At 28.6% G+C, this 10,945-nt stretch overlaps 1 long non-coding RNA gene across 1 annotated transcript in view; it reads right to left on the bottom strand.

The window, feature by feature from the left end:
- LOC139427140 (uncharacterized) overlaps window positions 1-10,227 on the bottom strand; it is a 165,808-nt gene extending 155,581 nt beyond the window's left edge. Inside the window, exon 1 of the long non-coding RNA XR_011638298.1 lies at window positions 9,973-10,227. This is a non-coding gene — a long non-coding RNA (uncharacterized lncRNA). The remainder of the gene's footprint in view (window positions 1-9,972) is intronic.
- Window positions 10,228-10,945: the final 718 nt, after the last annotated feature.

Genomic DNA, 10,945 nt, shown 5'->3' with positions numbered 1-10,945 from the left:
ATTAATGAAGTGATAAATATATATATATTCAAATCTATTCATCATTATAAACCTCATTTATAATTCTTTCTCTCTTTTAAACCGTATAAGATTATCTTATGCAAACTTATGCAAAAGTAAATATATATTAAAAAAAGTAACGCAATAAAAAATAGAAATGAATATTTTTTTAAAAAATGACTTGAGCTTGAATAGATATACTCAAAAGCGGAAAAATTCAGAATTTTTAAAGTGAACGTACAGAACAATAGAGTTTCAATAAAAAATTTAAATGAGAGCTTTAAAGTTTAATCGCATACGCTTCGTCTTACGTCACGAATAATTACAGTTTCTTTTCTTATAGGAATAACCCCTTCAAGATGAAAGAATAAGACAGTCAAAAAATTCAACCCGTATCTAACTTTAATTAAACTGAGGTTTCCAAAAAGTTTAATTAAACCCTTTGGAGAAAAATAATTTTGAGAGGATTCAAAACGATGCTTCCAGCGATAAAGGAAAGCTTTTGACATTGAAAGCAGTTTTAAACTTTATTCGGATATATCAAAAATTTGTTCTTTCAGTTCGATTTTAGATTTATTCAGAATTTAAATTATATTTCCAAGTCTGAATCGAGTAACTATGAAAAAAAGACTCTGTATTGATATGAGATACAAAATACTTATTAAAGTTTTAACTATTGGTCTCAACTTAACCGTGATTATTTTTAAGCATACATTTATTTTGTTTGTATTTGTATGGATGAAAACTGAAATTAACTAAGAAATATACTGTGAAATATTATTTTAATAAAAATTTTTCGTATTCATACAGTTTCATTTTTAAGAATGCAAATTAATTTTTATAGCGAATCTAAACTTAACAATTTCTTTAATTTTTCAACGTTTAAAAAAGCATTGAATAACTGAATAAAAAGCAATAAATTAAAATCAAACATAAAAGGAATTTTAAGGATAACTTTTGATTTAATAATTTCACCTGATAAAATATATTATCGTAAGTATCTTCTTTACTTCCAACCGAACTCAACAGTCAAAGGATTCAACCGTCAGCCTTAATTCAACCGAAATGGAAAAAAATTATAAATATGCCTAATCATTTTAGCTTCAATTTTTGCAAATAAACTAACGCTGTGTGCTAACGAAATATTTTTTAAAAATGAAGCTTTTCTTGAATTTTAAACAATTTTTTTTTAACAAAACTATACCAATACAATTCTGCAATCAGTATCTTTTTAGAAGACAGTTAAGTATTTTAAGTTTGCTTGTTTCTAGATTTTCGATAAATACATTTAAAGCGTTATTTACGTAACGAGAATTTATCAATATAATGAATTTATTAGTATTAAATTTGCGGATATCATTTCGCCATTTCGGAGCCAGATTGCCGTTTCGGTCCCATTGTCGTTGCAGTCACGTTGCTATTTCGTCCCCTTTTTTAACCGGTCCACTTACTAATTTGCTATATCTATTTGATATATTCCCATTTCAATTCTTACTCTTTTTATTACAGGGTTAGATTTCAATGGCCCTAAGTATATTTTTTAAATTATTGTTGCATGTTGCAGGAAATATAATGTTTGTTAAATTATTTATTTATTATTTCCTGTGACAGACTATCAGAAATTTTGAATGGTTATTAAGTATTTAAAATTATTAAGTGTGGAGTGAAACATCTAAATTATAAAGAACATTTACGAGTGATATTTCAGAATTTTGCAAGATTTTTTTTTTTTAAGTTCAATGAAAACTATCATTTTTTGTACTCCATTATTTATGTTTACATTAATTATTGCGCAGTAATGTATTATGATTGTAAACAAATAATTAAATGAATAGGGATTTCTGTGCTACCTCCACGTGATGCAATCTGAAAACTCTTTTCAATTAATTTCGACAGTGCAAAAAGGGCTAATCATTAGCAGCTGAAAAATATTAAAACATAAATAAGGATCATTGCACGGAAAATTTTGGATATTTAATATATTTTTTTTTAATTTTCAATATCTAAAAGATAAATGTCTAAGGAAAAATCGTTAATGGGACTGAAATAGAAGGATAATTTGAAACGTCCTACTTTGAAACTACGAGGCGCATCCAGAAAGTAAATATCCCTAATTTATATAAAACAAGAAATCATACTTTCAGGAACATATTTATTGCAACAAGTACAACAATGTTTAAGCTTTTGTCAACATAGCCACCACCAGAATCGAGACACTTGTCGTATCGTGGAATCAACTTTCGTATCCTTCTGTCTTAGAATTCTGACGCCTGTGAAGGGAACTAACGTGTAACAGACGTCTTTAGCTCTTCGTCGTTGCTCACCGCTCACCGGAGGACAGGAATTTCTTGAGGTGCAAGAAAATCGCTGGGAGCAATATCAGGGCTGTAGGGTGGATGGCCAAACAACTCCCAGTCAAATTCCGTCAAAACAGCTGCTGTGCGTCATGCCGTATTTGGACAAGCATTATTGTCATGGAGAAGCGCAACACCTGCAGTAAGCATTCCACGACTCTTGTTTTGAATGGCAAGTCACAATTTCTGCAGTGTGTCACAGTAACGGTAGACGTCTGTCACACGTAGGTTCGATTCACAGGCGGCAGAGCTCTACGACAGAGGGATACAAAAGTTGATACCACTATACGACAAGTGTCTCAATTTTAGTGGTGGATATGCTGAAAAATAGCTTAAACATTGCTGTACTTGTTGTCAATAAGTATGTTCCTGAAAGAGCGATTGCTTTTTTTTAAAAAAAATTCGGGAAAATTACTTTCTGTATGCGCCTCGTACTTGCCACATAACTTTATTGATATATATTTTTCTGTCAAATATCAAGTTAAAATTATCAAACGTAATTTCCCATTATAAAATAAAGCGATGTCATTATTTATAAATCTTTTTAGTCTTTTTTTTTAGAAGTATACTCTTTCTCTTAATGGATTAATAAATTTTGACTTTCAAAATGAGCAAAAATGAAAACAAAAATCATGTTATATTAAAACCTCATTAAACATGTGATTCCCATATGATTCAGAAACCTAGATTACGACAAAATCACATGAAATTAGACTAGCAATAACCGGAAAAAAATTTGGAGAAGGATTCTGGAAGCAATGAATAATAATGGTTCTATAATGAGCTATACTATGGTATTATAATGGAACTATAATGAGCAATGATAGTATAATGAGCTGTACAGACTGCTTAAAGTGTATGAACTGTATAGATCACATTAAAGTAAACCGCTTTAAATTTCTTGGACATATCTGCCGAATATACCTATCTTCTTTCATTCAAAGTCATTCATTTTAAACTGATTTGAACACGAACCAGAGGCAGGCCTAGACTTAAATGGGATAACTGCATTAGTAGAGATTTCGAAGCACTGAAGATACTAGCGAGGAAGAGAACGGAATGAAAAAAGATTCTAAAGAAGAGCTTGTTCCACAAAGGGCTGTAGGGTCAGTAAAGAAATATACTATCAAATGATATTCAATACAAACAATACAATGATAAAAATTTGAAAAGAACAAGGAAACACCGAGAAGAGGAAAATAAAAAATTTAGCCTAAAATTCAAGAGAGTGAGGAAAGAGACCTTTGATAGCTTGACAAACAAACTTTATATGCCTAACAAACCTTGCAAACATAATTGATTATTGAAGGCAATTTATTACGTTACAAATGCGGGTATAAATATCTACTTTATCAATAAAATTATGAACACTGTAAAGAATTACGGTAAAAAGTATCGGCACTCAGGGTGCGGGTACTTTTAAACGTAAACTCTGTTTGAACCGAAACATGTTACGGAATAAAAAATCCAATGTACCGTAATTTTTACAATAATTTACCGTAAAATCACTGAATCACTCTAATGAAATAAATATCACTGTAAAACTTAAGGTATAATATTTTATGGTAAAAATGGATTTTACGGTAAAAAGTATTTTAAGAATAATGCACCTAAAGTGCCGGTACTGGATACCATAATTTAGTCCGGAATTTTGAACAGTGCATTTTATTGTCAAATTTTAATCCTGTGTCAACGTAAATTTTCTCACCAAAATAAACCCTTCAACGTTAAAGATTAAGACACTTCAAAAATGCAAACCTTATTTAACTTTAACTTAATAAAAGTTTATGAAAAATAACAGAACCTTTCCAAACAAATAAGTTTACGGTGATTTAAAATTAGTTTTTGAGTGATAAAGAAAAACCTTTAGCATTGAGAGCAAAACTTAAATTTTTTAACGAAGGAGAAAAATATGTTCCTTTAATTTTATTTTAGATTCCTTTAGAATTCGAATTGTTTTTCTAAGCTGTTTCTCCAAACTGTTTTCTTAATTCAAGAAAAGGTGTATTTTTGTCTTAAAACGAGGTATAAAATAATTAATGAAGTGATAAAGTCTTAACTGTAGTTGGCAAGTTAATAACTATTCCATTAAACGAAGCATGTATTTAATTTGTAGTTTTTAAACGTTTTAAAGAATTATTCAAATTAAGGGGAAACGTTTAAAAATATGTAATTCATAAATTACATACAAGTAAAAATAGATATTTTTTGCGAATAAAAAAAATTTCCTGTGCGATACTCTTATAAAATTACAATTATTTCCTTTCTTATTTATTTACTTTTCTTGTAAATACAAAAATGTAAGTTTTTTTATGTTTTATATCTTTCACGACTACAATCGAGAAAAATAATAAAACAAGGAAAACAAAACAGAACATTTTTATCTTATGTTTATCAATATTGTCTCCAATTAATATGCTTGTTATCAATATTATTCCTAATATCTAACTTAAATAAAACTAAAAATTTACGAAGTGAGATGAAATATATTTAAAATAAACGGTAGTTTTATACACCTTTGAAAATTATGAAGCTAACATTAAAACATCTAATTCAGTCTTTATACAAAAACGTTTATTATAATAATCATTAGATGTCTCTTAATCATTAGATATTTCTTAACTATCTTTGTTGGAAAAACAGCAAAGTTTAATCCCCTTTTAGCAAGTGGAAAGTTTTTATCTTTTGTTTAAAAAGGAGAAAAATTAATTGGATTCTGAGGCAGCATAATTAAACATTCGACGTTCATTTCTCGCTAATGATGCTTTACATTCGAAAATTGGAATGAGTTTTTTCACCCATAACGACTTTTACCGATTCTCTAATGCTATAACAAGAATTAACGTATCGTTGTTTAGTAACTTCCGGGGAAAATACAGATACTTTACACAATTAGAAAAGTTAATATTTCTCTGAAATAGTTTAAAAAGCTGTATTAAGCTGAAATTTGTAAGTTTGTTAAATTTTTGAATCTGCTTGCATCTTTTTTTATGCAAGTCCTTAATTAATCTATATATTTGCTTCTCAATAAACAATAAGATGTCAATTTAAGACTTTAAAATTCGAGTGAAAGAGGAGAAAAATCAAAAAAATTCATGTGTTGTGATCTATACAATATTCCAATATTCTTAATATTCCAATATTCTTAATAAGAATCGTCTACAATTTCAGAAATTTAGGAACACACTGAACGGCAATATCTAAAATAGTTTAAAAATTTGTATTAAACTGAAATCTGTAAGTAAACTAAATGTTTGAATTTGCAATGCAAATTGCAATGCAAATGCTGGTACATCTTCATCTTACATCTGTGTGACAGCCTAGTACAGACCAAAGCATTCTCTACTAATCGTTTCCATCTGACTCAATCAGATACTATGTTTCTCCATCAATTGATGTCCATGGTATTAAAATTTTTTTCTACACGTAATACAGGTGCACTATTTGTAAATTATGGAATATACTGAACCAAAATACAAAGCACTCTTGTAACTTATTTCATAATTTAACTAATCATTTTCCTTAATAATTCAATTTATTTAAGTTGTTTCCCACTAAAAAAAAATTTAATTTAAGACCTGATAATCAGATTATCAGATGATAAAAAAAAACCCATATAAAATCAAATGTACAATATTCCAAAATTATAAATATAAAGCATCTACACTTTTGAAAAGTTTAGAGTAAATTAAACCATAATATCGTTCAAATGCGCTGCAGCCTTAATATTGTGCTAAGTTGAACCATATTATCGTACTTCTTAAGTTTTTATACATGATAATCCATAGTTTAACTTGATCGGAATTATGGTTGCATTTCATAATCAATTGTTTAGAAAAATTGAAATACAGTATGGGCAAAGTTTAGGACTAAACGTTGCGCTGACATTTCAGCGAATGCACTTTTTTAATTTAAGTTTTTCCCGTCCCTTGCACGACTGCAACAACAGCAAGAATCAAACATTCAAAATAAATTTTCTACTGACTCTTTCCACAGATTTTGCTCTGATATTAAAAATGATTGTTTAAATGGCTAAATGTCTTTTAGACACTGAAACTCAACCAATTTTTTAAAATTTTGAATTGGAAAACGTAATCAGTTTTTCACACTCTAATGTTTTTTCTTCTTTATTCATATGTTCTTCGAAAGCATGGATTCATTTATATGTAATGATAGGCGGGAAATATACCTTTATGATATTTTTTTAAAACAATTTTTAAAAGAAGCATTTAATAAATATTTTAATTCCCGTTCTTCAATGAATTAAATGCATGGAACGAAGCAATTTTCAACACCAGCACATAATTGATCTAATCGCTGAGATGATGAAATAATTGTAAAGTACTTCGAAGGTCCTTGTTTATAAAAATGGTCGCATCAAAAGCGAAATGAAGCCATCAAGGCAAAAGAACGTTTAAAACAGCCAAAAAAAATATGAAAAGGAGATAAAAATGAGAAGGAATTAAGCTCTTTACTCTGTTTTTTTTCTTTATCCAGAAGAAATTTAATATTTTCCGTGAAAAAGTTTTTAGAACTCATTTAGTCCAAGCTAGATCACCCCTGAAACGGGTCAATTGCTGACGACGCCAGTGCGTCCGAAATTTCTCCAACGGTTATGGTTTATAAATGAGAGACAGGACAGCAATAAAATATGTTGAGTGGTTTTCAGAGCTGATCCTTACTTTCCTTTACGAGTTTAAAGCCTAAGGTATATTGCCGATTCTTCTCATCCGTGGTTTGTTCACGCCTTATATTAAACATTTCCTTACTACCCGCCATTTTCCCCAGCATTGAAATGGAAAGTTTTACCCCCATCCCCCGATGATTTTTTTTTCTTTAAATTTTTTTGCAGAACTAGAGTTTGTGCGTGTAGCCTTTTTCTAATTCCAACACACAATGGTCATAGAATTTTACCCACAGAACAACTTCAGACGAGAAATTTCTAGAAAGCCGGACAAATTTGCCAGTTAACACGATGAATAGTGAATTCCATGCAAATGAAGTTGCGAATTTTTTTTTAAAAAAATGTCATAGATTTTTGGGAATTTCACATTTAAAAATAAAATGTAGTTACTTGTTTAGGAAATAAAAGATGAATATTGTAAATTGTTTCTCTTTAAAACTTGCACTTATGTATTTCACTGGTCTGCACTAGTGCGCAAATAGGTGTGGTTACTGTCATACGAGAAAAGCTATTGTCTTGAGTAATATCAGGATTGTTGACTTGAATCAAGAATAGTATCAAGAATATTGGGTTGAGTAACATCTAAATTTAATCTTTAATTTTAACTTATTATTTATTTTTAATAGCACGCGTACTTATCACGTCATCTGATTAATTTACAATTGCTTGGTATAAAAACTGTAGAAAATATAGCACTTTACTGAGTTTTTTGGATCTATGGGTGCACCAGATATTATGGTAATTTTAACCGCATAACTTTGGTAATGGCTTTTGAGGAAATTAAAAATGAAATACAATTCTAGTGTATTACTGTTTGGCAGTAAATCGGAAGTATTGAAGGTCCATCACTATTCTATTTGGTAAAAGGGATAGACGTTCAAATGTTTAAATTACCATATAAATGTTAAATTGAATGATAGAAGAACATTTTGGTAATTTTTGGCTGATACTTTAGAGCATGGTATAAAAAAAATTTATTCTGTTAAATTTACTATTCAATTTTATACTTTTACTAAATGTGAGGTAGTAAAAACCATAATTTTGAAAACCAGAATTGCTGGTAAACCGTTACCACCACTAATGAAAAAATTTGATTGGTTTAATGGTAAGTTTTGGTTTAATTACCAGAGTTATGGTTTGTTTAGATTTTTTTTTTGAACAGACAAGTCTTTACCAAGCAAGTATAGTAATTTTGCCGGAAATTTTTTCTCTATGTACACATTTATTTAATTGATGAGCATTGGATTTCTATATGGTTTCAAACATTATGACATGTCTTTTCTAACCATCAGCCATAAAGTAAACTCAAAAGGAAATAACCAGTGACATCACTTTGATCCAAAAAAGTATTAATAATTTATTTATTTATTTGCAAATTTTTCTCAACAGTGCCATCCGTCATTCAAAAAATTTTAATATTTGCATACTTTAATTGATAGCTTTTACTCTCTATTTTAATCCTTTTTTTTAAGAAAATGCTATTTAAGGAGGTTTGATCCAGCTTACCGAATCAAGGATTTTGATAGATGCGCATGCCAAGAAAGAAATTGATAAAATGCACACATCATGACTAAAACAAACAATATTTTGCGAAATAATAAGAAGACCAAGGAACAAAAGAAGAAGCGGACACTAAAATTCTTTTCAGATAGTTCTGTTAACTGATACAAACTATAGCCATTTAATAGATGTGTTACATTTTATCACTAACTGCATATTTTAGGCTTCTTTAAGCACAATCATTATTTGTAACATTTCTTTCGACATTTTATAATTGTTGTATGTAATAATTAATAAACCTTATTAATAAACCTTACAATCCCAGTTGGTCGAACCATCCTCATAGTGGATCAAATCAAATATAAGAAAGGAGTTTTGACAATTTTTATACACTCCTAACAACATTTTAATAAAAAAGGTATTATATAATCTATGAAAAAAATAATATATTAAACAGGTGGCAAAAATCATAAGCTATCAAAAAATGTCAACTTGGAAATTTGTTTACGTGAAAAAAGTTAAGAAAAATATTTCTTTTTTTCGGGGGGGGGGTAGGTGGGTCTCCCCAATGATTCTCAAGTACATTTCATCTTAACGCCATTAAAATTAACTATATTGAAGCATTGCATTGTTATTGAATTATTGCATTGTTGTTATTGAATGTTGTACGCTTTCTTCAGTTTGGAACTAATTGAATCACCGGAAAGATCACGCATGATAATTTTTTGAAGATTATTATTTTTAAAAACCGAATTCTTCCTTTATTTAGTATCCCTTAAGCTTAAATATTTGAAATTCTATATATACTTAAATATATTCTTAATTAGATGCACCTGTTAATAATAATTGTTTTGTTATTCAAAAAATAATAATAACCATCATATACTAAACAAAAAGATATGAAAATATTCCACAAATTTGTTGTATTATTTAATTTTTTTTTGATATAGATGAACTATAAAGCATTTTTAAAAAAATGCTCCAATTAAACTCATTTTCGTTGTTTCTTTACATAATTTTTAAAATCTATTCTTACAAATATATCTTACGATGAATGTTTAATTATATATAGTTTAAAACTTTAAACGTGTTGTAAAATATTTACCAAAAAACTTTTTTAAAGATAAATTTTGTTGATTATTATTTTCAATCTACGTAATACAAGATTCAAAAGAGGATAAAAAAACAAACAAAAAAAGTACTGATCTGCTTAATTTAATATCATATTATTGATTAGAGAAATATAATTAAAAGCAAATATTAATTGCATTATCACAATATACAACCAACAATATCCATTCAAGTCTTCTTCGTAATCTTTCCAAATTTACAAACAAACATTTTCACATCTTCGTAACTATTAAAATTCCATTTTTATTTCCTTCAAAAGTCACGAACAAGAAATTGAATAGGCAATTCTAAGTTTGTACATACTTCTTTTTTCTTCTGAAGAAGCCCTTGTGAAAAAGAATTTTCAAGAGTTTGTAACAAGTGATTCAGCAAAAGGAGAATCGATTCGTAACCTCTTCTTCGAGTTGCCAATAATAAAATACCAAGCAACTAGTACCAATAGGTTGAAGAAAAACATCACATCTTTAATGTCGGGCGGTTTAAAATGAAAGTATCTCAGCAGCTGTTTCATCGTCGACAGAAATAAAGGGATGCCGTAAATGTTTATCACATGACACGTAATTACATGGCAACTATCGAAGTGTATGCGCAAATAGTTTCTAATCTCTTGTAATTTTTCTCTCATGATTTAGCCGAAATAATTGAAGCACATGAATTAATGTTTTTTAAGTACTTGCTCGTTATATAATTTGTCTCTGTAATTTTCATACATTTGCTACGCAATATGTTCAGTAGTTTGACGAGATTGCCATCATCCATTGTTTTAAGAATTTCTTTTTGTCGTTGATAAAAAGATTAAGTCTATATGAAGCTACATCGCAATTATTATTATTATTATTGGAGTTTAACTTCACGTGTATACGAGCTCTTTATGTTTTTAACTTAATACTTTTGTAAGTAAACATTTTATAAGAAAAATGTTTAAGTAAAGCCAATGCATCAAATTCATCTCATCACAATTTTACTTCAATGACAAAAATTTTACAAACCTTTATTTTATAAATGCTTCCATGGAAAATTCACGAAATATATCAACATTTAGAGTCGTGTATACTTCAACTACTGAAAAGAATTGCATTTGTAATTTCCACTAGTTCAAAACAAAAAATAATAATAAGATATGGATTAAAAGTAGAATTTAATGGTATAAGTGGCTATCAATTTATATCAATTTACGATTCTTTATATGTTTCACGACTTTTTATATGCGTTGAGTAAAGTTCGGGCAAATATGTTAGATTTGTATCTTAATCAGCTGAGCTAATATATATATATA

The sequence above is a fragment of the Parasteatoda tepidariorum genome, chromosome X1 (assembly GCF_043381705.1).
Source record: "Parasteatoda tepidariorum isolate YZ-2023 chromosome X1, CAS_Ptep_4.0, whole genome shotgun sequence".
NCBI classification, from domain to species: domain Eukaryota; kingdom Metazoa; phylum Arthropoda; class Arachnida; order Araneae; family Theridiidae; genus Parasteatoda; species Parasteatoda tepidariorum.
This window is presented reverse-complemented; position numbering and strand designations above follow the sequence as displayed.